The sequence below is a fragment of the Hevea brasiliensis genome, chromosome 18 (genome assembly GCF_030052815.1).
Source record: "Hevea brasiliensis isolate MT/VB/25A 57/8 chromosome 18, ASM3005281v1, whole genome shotgun sequence".
NCBI classification, from domain to species: domain Eukaryota; kingdom Viridiplantae; phylum Streptophyta; class Magnoliopsida; order Malpighiales; family Euphorbiaceae; genus Hevea; species Hevea brasiliensis.
The window spans coordinates 10,249,463-10,269,367 of NC_079510.1; positions in this window are offsets into that span (position 1 = coordinate 10,249,463).

A 19,905-nucleotide genomic window follows, 5' to 3' on the forward strand; every position below is an offset into this window, starting at 1 on the left:
TTAGAAATAAAATACAGCCAAGTTAAATGAGCCGGTGCCCTAGCGATGGGTAACCCAGAGGGAAGTTGCGGTTCTCGCAACTAGGAGCCCTAGACCCGGGGAAAAATTCATAAAATAATTTTTGAGACTCCAGAGAAGGGTCATTGAGGTTCCTATGGCATTAGAATGCCAAGAAAATATTTAGAAAAAATTTTCAATCGGTACAGACAATTTGACCCGTTAAGCCAAACGGAGGACATTTTGGTCATTTCGCCTTCAGAGGTGATTTTTGGCCGACTTGTCCAGTTAAGTAAATAATTATTATGACATAAAATATGAATAAACATTACTAAAAATTAAATTGAAAATGAGTAGTGATGAAAAGAGAAGAAAAATAAAAAATAAAGCAAATTATGACATCTTTATGATGTCATTTAAAAGCCCCCTCCAATCACAACTAAACAAACACTCAACTAACTAATAAAAAGAGATAAATATGACCAAAACAATTAAAAAAAAAAACCAGCTGCCTTCTTCCTCCCAAACCAGCCGAAACCCATGGTAGCCCAAACCTCCATTGACATCTTCAAAAAAAACTTCATTTCTCTCCTCCTTTCACCATAAAACCTCCCACTTCTTTCATTAAAATTTATTCTTGCACCTTGCATAACCTTTTGGCAGCCAAGAAGAAGAAAGAAAGTGAAGTTTAAGCTTGGAAATATCTGCCCTACAAGAGGCTAGTGCACATATACACCTAAAGCTCTTTATTTCTATGTTAGAGACTTGAAATAAGTAAGAATTTGTAACTAAAATGAATAAAAACTATGTGTATGTATGCCATGAATTTCGGCAGCCCTAAGGAAGGAATGAATTTGATTGTTTTAATGGACTTAGAATGAATTATAGATTATGTTTAAGGTGTATATACACATATATAATGAATGAAAGTGTTTAACTAGGTGTATGGGTGAATTGAAATGGGAAATTAGGGTTTTGGGAGTGAAAAATTTGACTTGGCTTATGAAAATGTTAAAGAACATTCTAATGGTCAATTAGTGACCATTTGAGGTAAGTTGACCATAATTTGGACTGAAATATAACATGGCAAAGTGAAATGTGTAGGCTGCCTAGTGACAACAGCAATGAGGCTGTGATTCCAGCCCATTTGGATAGCCATAACTTTGGCTGTGTAGGTTCAATTGGTATTTGGCTAATTGGACATGAAACTAGACTTATAATGGCACAATTTTGCTGAAGAAACCATGTCCAAAAGACCAAAGCAAGTGGACCAAAAATTGGTCCCAATCCGGATACCCTGCAAGCAAATTCTGCAGAATGACCAAATGAATAGTAACTGTTCATTTGGCCATAACTCATTGTAGAAAGGGTCAATTGACCTGAACTTTTTACAGCAACAAGTTAAGACATAGAAAAACAACTTTCATGAAGAAACCTACCCCAAATTATGACCAGAACCTAACCAAAATGGCAGTCACAGTCACTGTTCATGGTACTGTAGATTTGGTAAATTCTGCAGAATTGAAATCCGGCCAGCTGTGATTTTTGGGCCATATCTGGACCTACAAAACTCCAAATGGAGTGATTCAAAAAAGGAAATTCAACTAGACAAAATAAGGAACAACTTTCATGTTTACCATTTCCTCAAATTCTCAATGTAACAGTCCCTAATGGAACAGTAAACTTATGGTACAAAATCTGAAATTTCTGCCCCTTAGTGCTAAGCTTGGAAATGGATTTGGTACTTACTCCAACAAGTTTTAAATGCAAAATGTAGTACATTGGGAGTGTTAAAACCAATGCACCTATTTTCTATCCAAAAGTCAACATTTTGTTGACCAATGAAGTGAATAGTGACACCAAAACTTGAAATTCAAAAATTGAAGAATTCAAAAGTATCAAATGCCCTAGTATACCCAACTAGATTGGTTTGGATAGTTTGGCATGCCAATAGGGTTCAGTTAGCAGTACTGCACATGGCATTATGCCATTCTGTGATTTTATGGCTTTTAGCCATTTTGACATTGTGTTGAGACTTGGCCTCGTGCCGAATATTATTTACAGCTTGTTAGTCGCTCAATTGCACACCGAGATGCACATGTGACCGATGGTGTGACGGCCCAAGGTACTAGATACCCAAAGGCCGCTTTACCCGCTTATCCATCGATCAGTCCAAAGATAGGTTACTTGGGCAACCAAATGAATGAAAGTGGACAAAGTTAACGAAATAAATGGATATAACAAATACAAAACAAATAAGACATATACATTCAATACATATTTATTTTCTGCTATTTCCGTTTATTTTATTATTGCACCACTAAGCATTATTGCTTAACGCGTTGCTTTTGCCACGCGTAGGTTCTAGAGATACAGATCGAGAGCCCAGTAGACCGCAGACTGGGTGAGTCCATCCTGCAGCCCTGCATAGTGTCCGTGTCACCTCACCACCAACAGTGCATTGGTAGGACACTAGGCTTCATTTTGGTATTTTGTAATTGATTTTTATTTTCCTTTGTGTAAATGAAACTTATGTAATGTATTTTGATTTTCATGTAAATAATGAAAATTGTGTTTGTGAATAGAAAAGTGAATGTTTATCTGTGATTTATACATGATATCACACGAGATGAATGATTGATAAATGAAATTGAAAAATGTTGAGATTTTGATATTGGAGTTTGAGAGTGATGAGATATGAATATTGGAAGTGTTTTTCACAGGTTCCGAAGAACTGTTTTCTCCATTTTTAGCCGGTACTCTGCCAGATTTTCTTTAAAATTTTCAGAACCTCAAATAAATAATAATTTCGACAAATGGCTTAAATAAATTATATTTCATAAACTATATTCAAAACTATGACAAAAATTGATTAAGGTAAAATAGAGTGTGCCGATACACCGCGTGACATTGCTTACTCGGATATACTGTACACGGGTAAGGGGTGTCACATTTAGTGGTATCAGAGCACAGTTTAGGCGTTTCTGGGCCTAGATTGAGTCCATACCATGCATTGCATTTGTAAGAGTCGAGGTGACACTAATGCAGATCTGTTTGTCTTTGTTATTTTGAATAGGATATGGAACCTACATCTTAGAGGGCAGTTGAGGAGGAAGTGGAGAGTCATGCTCCACCTGCAGCAGCTGAGACTGGGGGTATGGGAGAACTCCGCCCCACTCAAGCAAAGCCTCGCCACTCCACAGGCCATGCTCCAGCAAATGGCCGAATTTTTTAGACAAATGGCTGGGGTAATGCCAGCACCACCACCACCACCTCCACAACCGAAATCACATTTGGAAAAATTGAGAAAGTTTGGAGCAGTGGACTTCTTTGGCAAGAGAGAAGATGATTCTGTTGCAGCCGAAAATTGGTTGAACAGAACAGGCAGAGTTTTAAAACAACTCCACTGCACTCCAGAGCAAAACTTGGAAGTCACAGATTCTCACTGCAAGACGATGCATATGAATGGTGGGATACTGTGTCCAGTGAAGTACAGCCAGAAATAGTGACATGGGACTTCTTTCTCTCCGAATTGAAGAAGAAATATGTGGGTAGTGTATACCTAGAAGAGAGAAGAAGGGAGTTCATTAATCTGAGGCAGAGACAGCTGTCAGTGGCTGAGTATGAAAAGGAATTTGTCCGATTGAGCCGTTATGGAAGGGAGATAGTCCCTAATGAGGCTGAAAGGTGTAAGAGATTTGAAGAGGGACTAAATGACAACATAAAGATCATGATCACTGCCTTGGGAATCACTGACTTCACCAAGTTAGTGGAAGCTGCAATAAAGGTTGAAAAAGTAAGAATCAGTGAGCAAACCAGAAGAGAGAGACAGCAGAAGAGGGGCCCAGGTCAGTCTAGTACGGCTCCTGCATTTGGGAAGAAGTTTAAGGGTCCACCTGCACAGAGTTCAGGTCAGCCACAAGGTCAGGGTCACCTCAGGCCTGTGCCACGCTTACCCCTATGAGAGGTCACCCACACCATCAAGCGCCTCTGTGGATGGGGTTCAGGACCACCCCAAAGATCTTCTCGCGTGTCCACACCGCTTGAAATGGCATAAGGGGAGTGTTGAGAGTGACTGGTGCCTACTTAAGGTGTGGGTCAACAGAGCATCGCTTGAAGAACTGCCCACGCAGATCCACTACACTGCTCCAATACAAGGCATGTGACCGCCTCGCACCACAAAGAGGTAGGAACTGCAACTGAGGCAAGTGGGACCATCACGAGGCTCGCATCTAAGCTGCCAGAGAGGCTCGATAATGCACCACCTCGCGAGCCTATGCCATGAGAGCTCAGGAGGAGCAAGATGCCCCGGACGTCATCAGGGGTATGTTCTCCCTCTACAATACACCTGTGCATGCATTGGTGGATCCAGGATCCACTCATTCATACATCTGCATCAACCTGCCCGTAGAAAGGGGGATACTAGTAAGGGAGAGTGACCAAGACATTCTGGTCACTAATCCATTGGGCCACAGTGTAGTGGTGAACAAAGTATACAAGGGTTGCCCGTTAAGGATTCAGGGGTATGAATTCTTGGCAGACTTGATTGAGTTGCCTTTTCATGAGTTTGACGTGATTTTGGGAATGGACTGGTTGTCATGTCATCAGGCAATAGTTGATTGCAAATTGAAGAGAATTTCTTTGAAAACTTCTGAGGGTAATGAGATCACAGTTGTGGGGGAAAGGACAGATTTCTTGTCCAATGTCATCTCAGCCACAGTTGCAAGAAGAATGATGAGAAAAGGCTTTGAAGCCTACCTAGCACATGTGGTGGATACTAGGCAGGCTAAGCCAAACCTGAGTGACATACCCACAGTAAAAGACTTCCCAGATGTGTTTCCTGAAGAATTACCTGGTTTGCCACCAGAAAGGGAAGTTGAATTTGCTATTGAGACACTGCCGGGTATAGCACCCATTTCCATTGCTCCTTATAGGATGGCACCCACTGAATTGAGGGAGTTGAAAACTCAGTTGCAAGAGTTGCTTGATAAGGGGTTCATACGCCCCAGTATGTCACCATGGGGAGCTCCAGTGCTGTTTGTGAAAAAGAAGGATGGGACTTTGAGGCTATGCATTGATTACCGGCAGTTGAATAAAGTGACTGTGAAGAACAAATATCCGTTGCCTAGAATTGATGATCTGTTTGATCAGTTGAAGGAAGCAGGAGTATTTTCTAAGATTGATCTCATATCAGGGTATCATCAGTTGAGGGTGAAGGATGCAGATGTGCCAAAGACTGCATTCAGACCCGATATGGGCATTATGAGTTTCTAGTGATGCCCTTTGGCCTAACAAATGCACCAATGCATTCATGGACCTTATGAACCGTATCTTCCATCCACACTTAGATCGGTTCGTAGTGGTCTTTATTGATGATATTTTGGTGTATTCCAAGACCATGGAAGAACATGATGAACATTTGAGGATTGTTCTGCAAACCCTGAGAGAAAAGAAGCTGTATGCTAAGTTGTCCAAGTGTGACTTTTGGTTGAATGAGATTGCATTCCTTGGACACATAGTGTCGACTAATGGGATTAGGTGGATCCCAAAAATAGAAGCGATGATGGAATGGAAGCCTCCCAGAATACAACCGAGGTCGAAGTTTCTTGGGGCTAACGGGTATTACAGAGATTTGTGAAGGATTTTCCTTAATAGCCGCTCCAATGACCAAGTTGTTACACAAGAATGTCGATTTGACCGAATGACAAGTGTCATACCGCTTTGAGAAGTTGAAGGCTATGTTGACAAAGGCACCAATGTTAACACAGTCAGTGTTGGGAAAAGACTTTGTGGTCTACAGTGATGCCTCTCATAATGGGTTAGGGTGTGTATTGATGCAAGAGGGGAAGGTGGTCGCTTATGCTTCCAGGCAGCTAAGGCCACATGAACAGAACTACCCTACCCATGATCTAGAGCTTGCAGCAATTATCTTCGCACTGAAGATATGGAGGCATTACTTGTATGGTGAAAAGTGCTATATTTACACAGACCACAAAAGTCCAAAATATTTGCCAACCCAGAAGGAGCTCAACCTTAGACATAGACGATGGATTGAGTTCCTGAAGGACTATGATTGTGTAATTGACTACCATCCTGGGAAGGCAAATGTAGTTGCTGATGCTTTGAGTAGAAAATCCATCACAGCTTTGAGATCATTGAATGCCCGTCTATCTTTGGTTCGAGATGGAGCTATTTTGGCTGAGTTGCAAGTGAGGCCAAACCTGCTACAGCAGATTCTAAATGGGCAGAAGGTAGATAAGAAGCTAATGGCTATTATGAGCAAAATCTCAGAAGGAAAAGCAACTGACTATGGGGTGAAAACAGATGGGTGTCTGTATTACAAAGGAAGACTGTGTGTACCAGATGATGGGGAATTGAAGGCCAGTATTCTGAAAGAGGCACACACCAGTGTATATGCTATGCACCCAGGAAGTACAAAGATGTATCATGATCTGAAGCTTCAGTATTGGTGGCCTGGTATGAAGAAGGACATAGCTGACTATGTGACTAAATGCTTGACATGTCAGCAAGTCAAGGCAGAACATCAAGTTCCATCAGGATTGCTACAGCCTATACGCATACCTGAATGGAAATGGGATCGGGTCACCATGGATTTTGTAAGTGGTCTGCCTCTCACCCAGAAGAAACATGATGCAGTATGGGTGATAGTTGATAGATTGACAAAGTCAGCACACTTTCTGCCATTTAGGACTGACTACTCACTAGAGAAGTTAGCAGAATTGTATATCAGTGAGATAGTTAGACTACATGGAATTCCACTTTCCATCATATCTGATCGAGACCCAAGGTTTACATCGAGATTTTGGAAGAAGTTGCATGAGTCCTTGGGTACACAACTCCACTTCAGCACAGCTTTTCATCCTCAGACAGATGGACAATCAGAAAGAGTAATCCAGGTAAACAATTGAAACCAATGAAATTTATACATATATTGAATTAAAATGATAATAATGACATGAAATATATGTCAGGTCCTTGAGGATATGCTGAGGAGTTGTATCATTGAGTTTGAGGGAAGTTGGGATAGATACCTCCCACTGGCAGAATTTGCATACAATAATAGCTACCAAGCTAGCATCCAAATGGCCCCATATGAAGCACTGTATGGGAGGAAATGTAGAACTCCATTGTGCTGGACTGAATTGGGCGAAGACAAATTGGTGGGGCCAGACTTGGTGAAACAGACTGAGGAGAAAGTAAAACGAATCAAAGCTAATCTGAAGGTTGCCTCAGACAAACAGAAATCTAATGCCGACCTGAAGAGAAAAAAAATTGAATATGTGGTTGGCGACAAAGTGTTCCTCAAGGTGTCACCATGGAAGAAAGTATTGAGGTTTGGAAGAAAAGGTAAGTTGAGCCCTAGGTTCATTGGCCCCTATGAAGTCATTGAACGTGTGGGTCCAGTGGCCTATAGGCTAGCTTTACTACCAGAGCTGGACAAGATTCACAATGTGTTCCACATGTCCATGCTAAGGAGATATCGCTCAGATCCTTCACATGTCATCTCCAGAGAAGAAATTGAAATACAACCGGATTTGACATATGAAGAAGAACCTCTACGGATCCTAGCTCGGGAAGTAAAAGAATTGAGGAACAAGCAGATTCCACTGGTGAAAGTGCTTTGGAGGCACCACAACACCGAGGAGGCAACTTGGGAAAGTGAAAAGACGATGAGGCAACAGTTCCCTCAACTTTTTGCATCAAGTAAATTTCGAGGACGAAATTTAAATTAGAGGGGAAGAGTTGTAACACCCTCCCGGTAGCCACTCCGTACATTCTACTGTTCCGGTGACCAGTGTCGGTCCGGACAGCTAGAACGTCCGGAAAAATATTTAAACTAAAGTCAGGAACCATAATTAACTCAAATATTAATAAGAAAAATTTAGTAAAAATTTTAGAAATAAAATACAGCCAAGTTAAATGAGCCGGTGCCCTAGCGATGGGTAACCCAGAGGGAAGTTGCGGTTCTCACAACTAGGAGCCCTAGACCCGGGAAAAAATTCATAAAATAATTTTTGAGACTCCAGAGAAGGGTCATTGAGGTTCCTATGGCATTAGAATGCCAAGAAAATATTTAGAAAAATTTTTCAATCGGTACAGACAATTTTGACCCGTTAAGCCAAACGGAGGGCATTTTGGTCATTTCGCCTTCAGAGGTGATTTTTGGCCGACTTGTCCAGTTAGGTAAATAATTATTATGAAATAAAATATGAATAAACATTACTAAAAATTAAATTGAAAATGAGTAGTGATGAAAAGAGAAGAAAAATAAAAAATAAAGCAAATTATGACATCTTTATGATGTCATTTAAAAGCCCCCTCCAATCACAACTAAACAAACACTTAACTAACTAATAAAAAGAGATAAATATGACCAAAACAACTAAAAAAAAAACCAGCTGCCTTCTTCCTCCCAAACCAGCCGAAACCCATGGTAGCCCAAACCTCCATTGACATCTTCAAAAAAAACTTCATTTCTCTCCTCCTTTCACCATAAAACCTCCCACTCCTTTCACTAAAATTTATTCTTGCACCTTGCATAACCTTTTGGCAGCCAAGAAGAAGAAAGAAAGTAAAGTTTAAGCTTGGAAAAATCTGCCCTACAAGAGGTTAGTGCACATATACACCTAAAGCTCTTTATTTCTATGTTAGAGACTTGAAATAAGTAAGAATTTGTAACTAAAATGAATAAAAACTATGTGTATGTATGCCATGAATTTTAGCAGCCCTAAGGAAGGAATGAATTTGATTGTTTTAATGGACTTAGAATGAATTAGAGATTATGTTTAAGGTGTATATACACATATATAATGAATGAAAGTGTTTAACTAGGTGTATGGGTGAATTGAAATGGGAAATTAGGGTTTTGGGAGTGAAAATTTTGACTTGGCTTATGAAAATGTTAAAGAACATTCTAATGGTCAATTAGTGACCATTTGAGGTAAGTTGACCATAATTTGGACTGAAATATAACATGGCAAAGTGAAATGTGTAGGCTGCCTAGTGACAGCAGCAATGAGGCTGTGATTCCAGCCCATTTGGACAGCCATAACTTTGGCTGTGTAGGTTCAATTGGTGTTTGGCCAATTGGACATGAAACTAGACTTATAATGACACAATTTTTCTGAAGAAACCATGTCCAAAAGACCAAAGAAAGTGGACCAAAAATTGGTCCCAATCTGGATACCCTGCAAGCAAATTCTGCAGAATGACCAAATTAACTGTTCATTTGGCCATAACTCACTGTAGAAATGGTCAATTGACCTGAAATTTTTACAGCAACAAGTTAAGAAATAGAAAAACAACTTTTATGAAGAAACCTACCCCAAATTATGACCAGAACCTAACCAAAATGGCAGTCACATTCACTGTTCATGGTACTGTAGATTTGGTAAATTCTGCAGAATTGAAATCCGGCCAACTGTGGTTTTTGGACCATATCTGGACCTACAAAACTCCAAATTGAGTGATTCAAAAAAGGAAATTCAACTAGACAAAATAAGGAACAACTTTCATGTTTACCATTTCCTCAAATTCTCAATGTAACAGTCCCTAATGGAACAGTAAACTTATGGTACAAAATCTGAAATTTATGCCCCTTAGTGCTAAGCTTGGAAATGGATTTGGTGACTTATTCCAACAAGTTTTAAATGCAAAATGTGGTACATTGGGAGTGTTAAAACCAATGCACCTATTTTCTATCCAAAAGTCAACATTTTGTTGACCAATGAAGTGAATAATGACACCAAAACTTGAAATTTAAAAATTAAAGAATTCAAAAGTATCAAATGCCCTAGTATACCTAACTAGATTGGTTTGGATAGTTTGGCATGCCAATAGGGTTCAGTTAGCAGTACTGCACATGGCATTATGCCATTCTGTGATTTTATGGCTTTTAGCCATTTTGACATTGTGTTGAGACTTGGCCTCGTGCCGAATATTATTTACAACTTGTTAGCTGTTCTGTTGCACACCGGGAGATGCACATGTGACCGATGGTGTGACGGCCCGAGGTACTAGATACCCAGTGCCAGTTTACCCGTTTATCCAGTCCAGTCGTCCAGTATAGGTTACTTGGGCAACCAAATGAATGAAAGTGGACAAAGTTAACGAAATAAATGGATATAATAAATACAAAACAAATAAGACATATACATTCAATATATATTTATTTTCTGCTATTTCCTTTTATTTTATTATTGCACCACTAAGCATTATTGCTTAGCATGTTGCTTTTGCCACGAGTAGATTCTGGAGATATAGATCGAGAGCCCAGTAGACCGCAGACTGGGTGAGTCCATCCTGCAGCCCTGCATAGTATCCGTGTCACCTCACCACCTACAGTGCATTGGTAGGACACTAGGCTTCATTTTGGTATTTTGTAATTGATTTTTATTTTCCTTTGTGTAAATGAAACTTATGTAATGTATTTTGATTTTCATGTAAATAATGAAAATTGTGTTTGTGAATAGAAAAGTGAATGTTTATCTGTGATTTATACATGATATCACACGAGATGAATGATTGAGAAATGAAATTGAAAAATGTTGAGATTTTGATATTGGAGTTTGAGAGTGATGAGATATGAATATTGGAAGTGTTTTTCACAGGTTCCGAAGAACTGTTTTCTCCATTTTTAGCCGGTACTCTGCCGGATTTTCTTTAAAATTTTCGGAACCTCAAATAAATAATAATTTCGATAAATGGCTTAAATAAATTATATTTCATAAACAATATTCAAAACTATGACAAAAATTGATTAAGGTAAAATAGAGTGTGCCGATACACCGCGTGACATTGCTTACTCGGATATACTGTACACGGGTAAGGGGTGTCACACTCCTTCCTCCATTTTTATATATATACCTAGTGTACCTCTCACCTCGCATTTTGACTCTCCTTATAGGGTTAGGATAAGAGTTTGTGCTAAGGGCGAGGTTAATTTTATGGGTGAACAAAGAATATATATATAGAGATAAAAACATAGGCTCAAATTGGCTACAAGGTATAATTTGGACTAAGGATAGCTAAGGCTATAATGAGGTTAATAATAAGAAATACCTAAATCATCTCTTCCTTAAGTGCATACTAAGATTTCACCTCAATAGATCAAAGAGATTTGTTCTAAGGCTGGTGAGGCATACTTGAGCTTGTTCATATTCTAAGAATTTTCTCCTAGCTTTGCAAGTTCATTGTGGCAAACTAATAATTATAAATTAGTTTAATTAGTCTTGCTCCACTTAGAAGATAAATTTTTCACAAGCAATTTATTAAAACCTTTATCCTATCTAGTATATCCAATCCATTTACCTATGAGAGAACAATTGTTTGCTAATTAGAGTTTTAGCCATATTTTGAAGGAAAATTTGAAAAATTTTCAAAAATAATTTTGAAATTTTGATACACAAGTATAATAAAGGCATGAAAAGGTAATGCAATATGCAAATGCAAAAATTAACTAATATATGCAAGAAATTACACACACCCCCAAACTCATTGTAACACCTCCTTACCCGATCTACAGTGTAGTCGAGTAAAGGAATGCCACATTCTGTGCTAAAGCACCTAATCTTATCTTATTTAATTGAATATCAAATTAATTTATTTATAATTTAAATCAAGAAAATTTTAAATGGAAACTGCAAGAGTTTCCCGTATTTTTAACATTTGGCCTATTAAAGAATTGACATGTTTAAAAATATCCATATGGGAAAATCTCAATTATACAACAATTTCAAATCACAATTCATATTTCCATTTCTAATCACATCTATTTCTATACATAAAATTTTTCCTTCATTACATTCATTTACAAAATGTGTACATTTATCATACATCCTAAAATTTAATTATAACTTTGTGTTTGATTTCAATACACATAATAAAGCACTATTGTGGGCCAATAATCTATACCGAAATGATTTGCTGAGATGACGAAGACAACTACTGCATATCCAACCAAAATCTCTGTCTTAAGTCTACTGGGTCTTATCACCTGGACCTGCGCGAGGAGAAACCATCGATCTTAGCATCTCTGCTTAGTGGTTTACTAATATAATAAAAATACCATATACAAACAAAAATACTTTCATGCTTATATGTAATAAGAAAATGCATATTTAAATATTCATAAATCATTTAAAAGATTATATAATTTATAACATCAAAAAGTTGTAGTCATTTCATTTGTTTAACTTTCTCTCATTTTTCTCATATTTCTATATTTTTACGATCTTTGGACATATTATTTTCATAGGATCTTTTCTTCTCTTTATTTCAATATTTGATTTTCTTAATTTATTTCAGTGTCCAAAGTAAACTTTAATAGAACTGTCTAGACTGGATACGCAGGTTTTATTGGCATCGAAAACTCAGTGCCTTGGGCTGTTATACCGTCGGACAGATTGGTGCCTGCTAAGTGTGCCATATAATTGGGCATAAAAGCCGTAGGAATAACCATATCGGGCACTCGGTGCCTACTAATGATATCTGAGCATAGAAGTCATGGGCAGTACTACTAATTTCATCCCTTCTTGGCATACCAATTTATCCAACCCATTCACTACTGTCTAGGCATACTCAGGCTAATTTATTATCATTAAGAATTCAAGGTTCTCACTATTTCATCATTCTGTTATCATTCTTTCATCATTCCATCATTATCTCATTCATCATGGGAACATAGGTCCAAACATAATTTCACATGTCATTCATGCTTGACATGTCATTGGCATTAATCACAATTCACATGTTAGACAATTATGCTTACATTTCATGAATTCCAGGTTTGATACCTTAATTTACTTAATAAATTTGGCTAAGATACAATAGGAATTAGGCCATATCTTCTTCATGAGAATTGTAGATCTATGTCTTATGTTTATTTTAGTTTTAAAATCATTCAATTTGCATTTGTGTAGCTTGACTTATGGCAATTTTGCCAAAACTGTTGAGGTGACAAATTTCCAGTTTTCAGGTCATTTCCAGAATCTAGGCAAATTTCTTGACTCACTTTTTCAAACAAATTTGGATAGGTTATAGTTATAATTTAGCATCATGGTCTTCATATGAATTGTTTCCCTATGTTTCAAGATTACATAAGTTTAAGAATCACTCAATTTAGAGTTTTGTAGAGTAAGTTATGCTCAATTTAGTGTGAACTATTCATTTCATCATTTTTCAAGATTCCAAATTTGCATTTTCGGATTCCAGGCCTAATTCAGGTATCTTCTAGTCAGTTTTAAGTCAAGTATTCTTCATGAAAATTGTTCTTCTGTGTTATAGATTTCCAACAAGGTAAAATTTACCTCATTTTGAATTATATACAATGAGTTATGTTCAAGTAAATAGTACATGTTCAGATGCATTCTTTACTAATCATAGGACAGGGTCTGGGCAGTTTTTAGAACCCAGATTTGATCAAGTTGCAATTAGAATTTGTCATTTTGTTCTTCAGGAAAGTTGTTTCTTTATGTCTTGGATTTTCAAAAAATGAAAAATCACCTCATTTGAAGTTTTTTAGAGTGAGTTATACTCATTTAATCCGGACTATTTAGCGTATCCTGCTCCTAGGTTTCAGGTTGTGTAACTCAATTTCTAGTAATTATTTAAGGTATTTACACACAAAATTAGAGCAACTTATCTCCATAAAGTTTTAGTATATCGTCTTATATTTAATTTTCCATTGGTTTCACATCAATTAGAATTATGTAATCAAGTTATGAGCATTTAATCCCATTGGCTCAAGCTGTCCAGATTCACACTTAATGCACACTTATCAATTCATTTAATCTCTTCACCCTATCATTAATATTTCTCAATAAATACACACCTAATAATCATAATATAACCATAATAGTATTAAATAGACTTCATACTATGAAAACCCTAATTGTATAAAACCCTAGCTCAAGTAGAAATAACTTTCAAAATCAATGGAAATTCTTAGCACTAACCTTGATTTACAAGTTCTAATCCACTTCAATCCACCTTCAATTCACGAAAACTTTGATTCTACTTCTTGTTCTTCCCCAAACCGAATTTTCCTTCCTCAATAACATACATGATTTCAATCAATTCCCATAGTAATCTCCACAATTAAACTTAAATTATATTAATTCATAACTAAATAAGCTTATATCACAACTTACCTCAATTAGCCAACAACCCTTCTTCTCCAATCTTCCAAATTTCTTTGAATTCTTACTTGCTTTCTTCAAATCAAGGCTTAATTTAAGGTTTTCTCTTGATTTCCTATGAAAATTATAGAAGAATTTAAGGATTTTGAAGCTTGAAATGAAGCTTTAATGGAGTATTGAGTGAGAGAGTGGGGACGACAAAGTGAAGAAAGAAGAAGATGAAGATGAGTTGATGATGATGGTGATGTATTTTAATGGGAAATTATCGTAATTAATAACTTTTGTCTTATTTACAAAATATCTAGATAATTATAATTATAATTATAATTTTAATTATTACAATTTAATAATTCTTTCTATGTTCCCATTAAATTTTCATACTCCTTTTGGTTATTTAAGTTCCTTTCAAATATATCAATCTCACTTAATTTAACTGACATTTTGGTCAAAAGTCAACTCTTCAAGTGAATTGACCAAAATGTCTTTCATCGGGTTATAGTCCATCTTTTTAAATAATACCGATTAAGTCCATAACCCGATGGTCACTTCGATTTTTATTCTGCTTATGTTAATTAATTTTCATCTTATTTTTAGTTCTCGAGCTAGCTTTGAACAATACTATTTACAGACCTAAAATAGTACTATTCAGAGTTTGAAATTCTCGGAACATTACACTCATACTTGACATTGTCCTCAATGGCAATCAATATACTTTGCATGCTATATAAATTTGATAAAGCATAATAAAAAGAACATGAGCAAAGCACAATTATATATATGCAAGGAAATGTAGCAAGTTTTAAACAAAATAAACTAGGTGCTAGGCTAAATATAGGCATATGCCTTTACAAAATCCAAAAAGAATCCTGGCTATTCATCCTAATCTAGAATGATTCTAATGGGGAGGAAGGTCCACCATCTTGCTGATGCTCCAAAAGCATATCCAACTTGTTGTGTGCTTCTTAGAGGTTGTCCTCGAGGTCTCTAAACCTTTGGTTAAACGTGTTCTTCATTCTTTGCAAGTACAAGAGGACAGGGTCAGTAGGAGGTGGTGTGAAGGGTGAAACTCAGGCTGGTGAGGCTTGGAGGACGGGGTCTACTCCTTCTTGCTGCTGCTACTACTCTTTAGGTTGCTACTGGGGATGGGATGGCTCTACTTGCTGTTATGGTGTTGCTTTATGTATAATATCTCCATGCTCATTCACTAAGAAGTACCAATCCTCTATTCTTCCTCACAACCCCATGGATATGCAGATGGTTACATCTATCATTGTCATCCCTGTGATAGGACATAATCGCACATGAGTAGGTATGAATCCAAAGTGCATGGTTATGGTTGTGATGAGGCCTCCATTCATTATGGGCCTTGATGTCTGATGTGAAATCCTCCTGAAGTGGTGGCAGAGAAAGTACCCTACTGCATCTCCTGCCATTCAGCATGCACCATGAGAAGAATAGTTGATTGGCATTGACCACCCCCAAACTATCTACTCTCACCATGATGGTGTGTGTTGTTAAATGGAGGAGATATCTCAACGCTAGGTTGGTGAGCCCTGAAGACTTAGAGCAATTGGGACGATACTCCGATGTGTTAGGGGCCACTATTCGCTAGAAAGTTATACTGTTATATGTCATCCTATTAATGGGAATCTTCTGCAAGCCCTCACTGTGAAATCCAAATATAACATTGAACTCATCCATGTTTAATGCCCTATTAATACCTAAAAGCTAGAATTCAATCTGCCCTTGGTCAATCCTATCATAAGCCAAAGGTTGACGTTAAAACTTCCCAAGAGCTCTAAAGTTAGGTCCCTATATGTGGGGAACCTTAAGGTGGCAAATCTCACCCATCCAATATTGCCTAGATACTCATCCACCTATGCCTTTAACCTTAGTTGCTCTAATAGGTCAGTATCAAGATACTTTGTAGAGGTAATCTTATGAGCAAAGAGTTGTAGGCACAGGGCTTTGTGGGTGGTATCTTTGAATGGCCAGGCTAACTCAAAATCTTGATTTGGGGGCTGTAGTGGTGCTTATTATTAGCCTGCCATGGGTTGTGCAATCTCCTCTCTCTATGATTAGTGTGTTCTTGGCCACAATGGAAGGGAGGGAGTTTCCTCTTTGGCATGTGAAGAGGAAGCATGGGCTGTTAGTCTCTTTCTTAGAGCCATTAGAGATGAAATCTTAGTGTTTGGACTTAGGGTTTGAACAGGTTTTTATGAGGGAAGAGAATTGAGAGGTTTTAGGAGAGAGGGATGTGGTTTTCTGATGTTTGGGAAGGGTTTTTATATAGGTGTTAAAAAGTTGGTTCGGAGTGGGTGTGATTTTTCATGCCAATAGTGTAATTTTAAAATGCGATCTGCGATATTTTACACAAGGCCAAGTAGTGTTACACAAGGCACCCCGTGTAAGTTTCTATACCTCGAATAAAATTTGCATTTTTGGCTCGAGCAATTACACAAGCCATGTAACATTACACGGGGTACCCCCATGTAATTGTCTGGACCAAATTTTCCAAATGCTTTCTAATCCTAGGTTGCACGAGGTGTGCTTCCTTGCATGGGGTACCCCGTGTAACCTTATAGAGTGCCTTTTTTTTTTTAAAATTTATCATAGTCCCTCTAATGTTTTAGGTAAATTTTCACTACCTAACTACTGGAAACTCAATAAAATAGCACTCCAGATGAATAATGATAACCTATTCGACTTTTATTACTATGCTAATTTGGCTTCAAATATATCTTTGTAACACAAAAATTAGCTAGTAAAGAAACTTCCCTACTTGAAATTCACTTCTCTTCTGTGGTTTTGTGCCTTGTTTCAATCCTTCTTCCTTTCAGCTTCTTGCTTTTTCTCTCTTCACCTGAAACAATTCAAGGTTAGAATTTGGATATGGGTATGCAAACAAAAGTATAAGAAATGCAAAAGAAAAAAAAGAAATAAAAAAAAATTTTAAAAGCTTGGGTTGCCTTTCAATGAGCGTTTGTTTATAGTCTTTAGCTTAATTGTATTATTGGCTCATTAAGGGGCAAGTGGATTAGTAAAGGAGTGTGTAACCCCTTTCTCAATAAGCTCTTCAAAGAAATATAGCTTCAAGCATTGGTCATTAAACCTTGAATGCTCCTGATAACTCACTCCATATTTCTACTGCTCCATGAGGGAAGACTTGTAGGACTTTAAAAGGTTTAAACCATCTAGATCTTAACTTTCTAGGGAATAGCTTCAATCTAGAGTCAAATAGCAAGACAAGATCTCCTTCTTTGATTTCTCTTCTTGTAATGTGCTTGTCATGCCAGATCTTTGTCCTTTCTTTGTAAATCTTTGCATTCTTATAGGCATCTTGCCTAATTTATTTTAACTCATTGAGCTGTAAAAGCTTATTTTCTCTAGGACTCTTTAAGTCAAAGTTCAGTGTTTTTATTGCCCAATAAGCCTTGTGTTCAAGCTCATAGGGAGGTGGCATGATTTCCCGAAGACCAAGCGAAAGGGGATAGTTCCAATAGGTGTTTTAAATATTATATGATAGGCCCACAGTGCATCATCAAGTTTCAAGGACCAATCCTTCATTGAGCGATTCACTATTTTCTTAAGTACTCTCTTTAATTCCCTATTTGAAATTTCCACTTGCCCACTTGTTTGTAGGTGATATGGTGTTGCCACTTTGTGAGTCACTCCATACTTTTTAAATAGTGCTTCAAATTGGCTATTATAGAAGTGACTTCTCCCATCACTAATTATGGCTCTTAGCGTCCCATACCTTATAAAGATGTATTTCTTAAGGAATTTGAAGACCACTCTAGCATCATTGGTTGGTAAGGCTATTGCTTTAACCCATTGGGATACATAATCCACACCAGCTAAGATATATTTATTCCTAAAAGAAGATGGGAATGGACCCATGAAGTCTATTCTCCATACATCAAAAAGCTCTACTTTAAGTATTCCATATATGGGCATCTTATTCTTTCTTGAGATATTTTTAATCCTTTGGCATTGACCGTATGTAAGCACAAAGTTTCTCACATCTCTAAATAAGGATAGCCAATAGAAACCTACTTGCATTATCTTTGCTATTATCCTTGATGTGCTGAAGTGTCCTTTATAAGGTGAGGAATGGCAGTGTTGGAGTATACTATCAGCTTCCTCCTTTGTAATGCATCTTCTGATGAGGCCATCATTACATCTCTTGTACAGTAAAGGCTCTTCCCACTTATAGTCTTTTATGTTAAATGAAAACTTTTTCCTCTATTGATAGGACATATTTAGTGGTAGCACTCTATATACAAGATAGTTAAGCATACCATGGGGGCTGAGTTATGGACAGGAGGTGCTCATCTGGAAAGGCGTCATCAATAAGCATGTCATCTGTTGAGTTCCCCCTTTCTTCTTACTTCAACCTGGATAGATGATAAGCTATTACATTGTCGGTTTCCTTCTTGTCCTTAATTTCCAAGTTAAATTTCTGTTGGAGGAGTATCCATCGGATCAGCCTTGGTTTTGCCTCTTTCTTGTTTAAGAGATATCAAAGAACTGCATGGTCTGTGTATACAATGATTTTTGATCCAGTAGGTAGGATCTAAATTTATCAATTGCAAATACAATAGCCAAAAACTCTTTTTCTGTAGTTACATGGTTAATCTATGCATCATCAAGCTTCTTGCTGGCATAATAGAGAGCATGAACCTTCTTGTCTTTTCTTTGCCTAAGAACTACTCCTGCTACATAGTCACTTACATCACACATGATCTCAAATGGCAGCTCCTAGTCTAGAGGTTACATTATTAGCGTAGAAATTAGCACTTCCTTTATCCTGCAAAAAGAAGCAAGACAGTTTTCATCAAAATTAAATGTCACATCTTTGTTTAACAAGTGTGTTAATGGCTTAGCTATTTTAAAAAAATCCTTGATGAATTTACGATAAAAGTCTGCATTTCCCACAAAGCTTCACACTTCTTTGACTGATGTTGGTGGTGGCATCTTTTTTAATACTTTAATCTTTGCCTTGTCCACCTCTATACCTCTTACTGAAATTAGATGACCAAGAATTATGCCTTCACCAATCATGAAGTGGCATTTCTCCCAATTGAGTACTAGGTTTGATTCCTCATATCTTTGTAACAATTTAGAAAGGTTAGTCAAACATTCATTAAAAGTAGTGCCATAGACAAAAAAATCGTCCATAAATACCTCCATTATATTTTTAATAAAATCAAAGAAAATAGCCATCATGCATCTTTAAAAAGTAGCAGGGGCATTGCATAGACTAAAAGGTATTCTCCTATAAGCAAAAGTGCTATAAGTTTAACACCCTCACTGTAGCAATTCCGTACATTCAACTATTCCGATGACCGGTGTTAGTCCAGACAGCTAGAACGTTTGGAAAAAATATTTACACTAGAGTGAGGAGTCATATATAACTCAAATAATAATAAGAAAAATTTAGGAAAAATTTTAGAAATAAAATACAACCAAGTTAAATGAGCTGGTGCCCTAGCGATGGGTAACCCAGTGGGAAGTTGTGGTCTTCGCAACTAGGAGCTCTAAACCTGGGAGAAAATTCATAAAATAATTTTTGGGATTCCAGAGAAGAGTCATTGAGGTTTTGATGGCATTAGAATGCCAACAAAATGCTTAAAAAATTTTTAGATCAGTACAGACGATTTTGGCTGAATAAGCCAAACGGATGGCATTTTGATCATTTTGTCATCAGAGAAGATTTTTGGCCAACTTTTCCAGTTAAATAAATAAT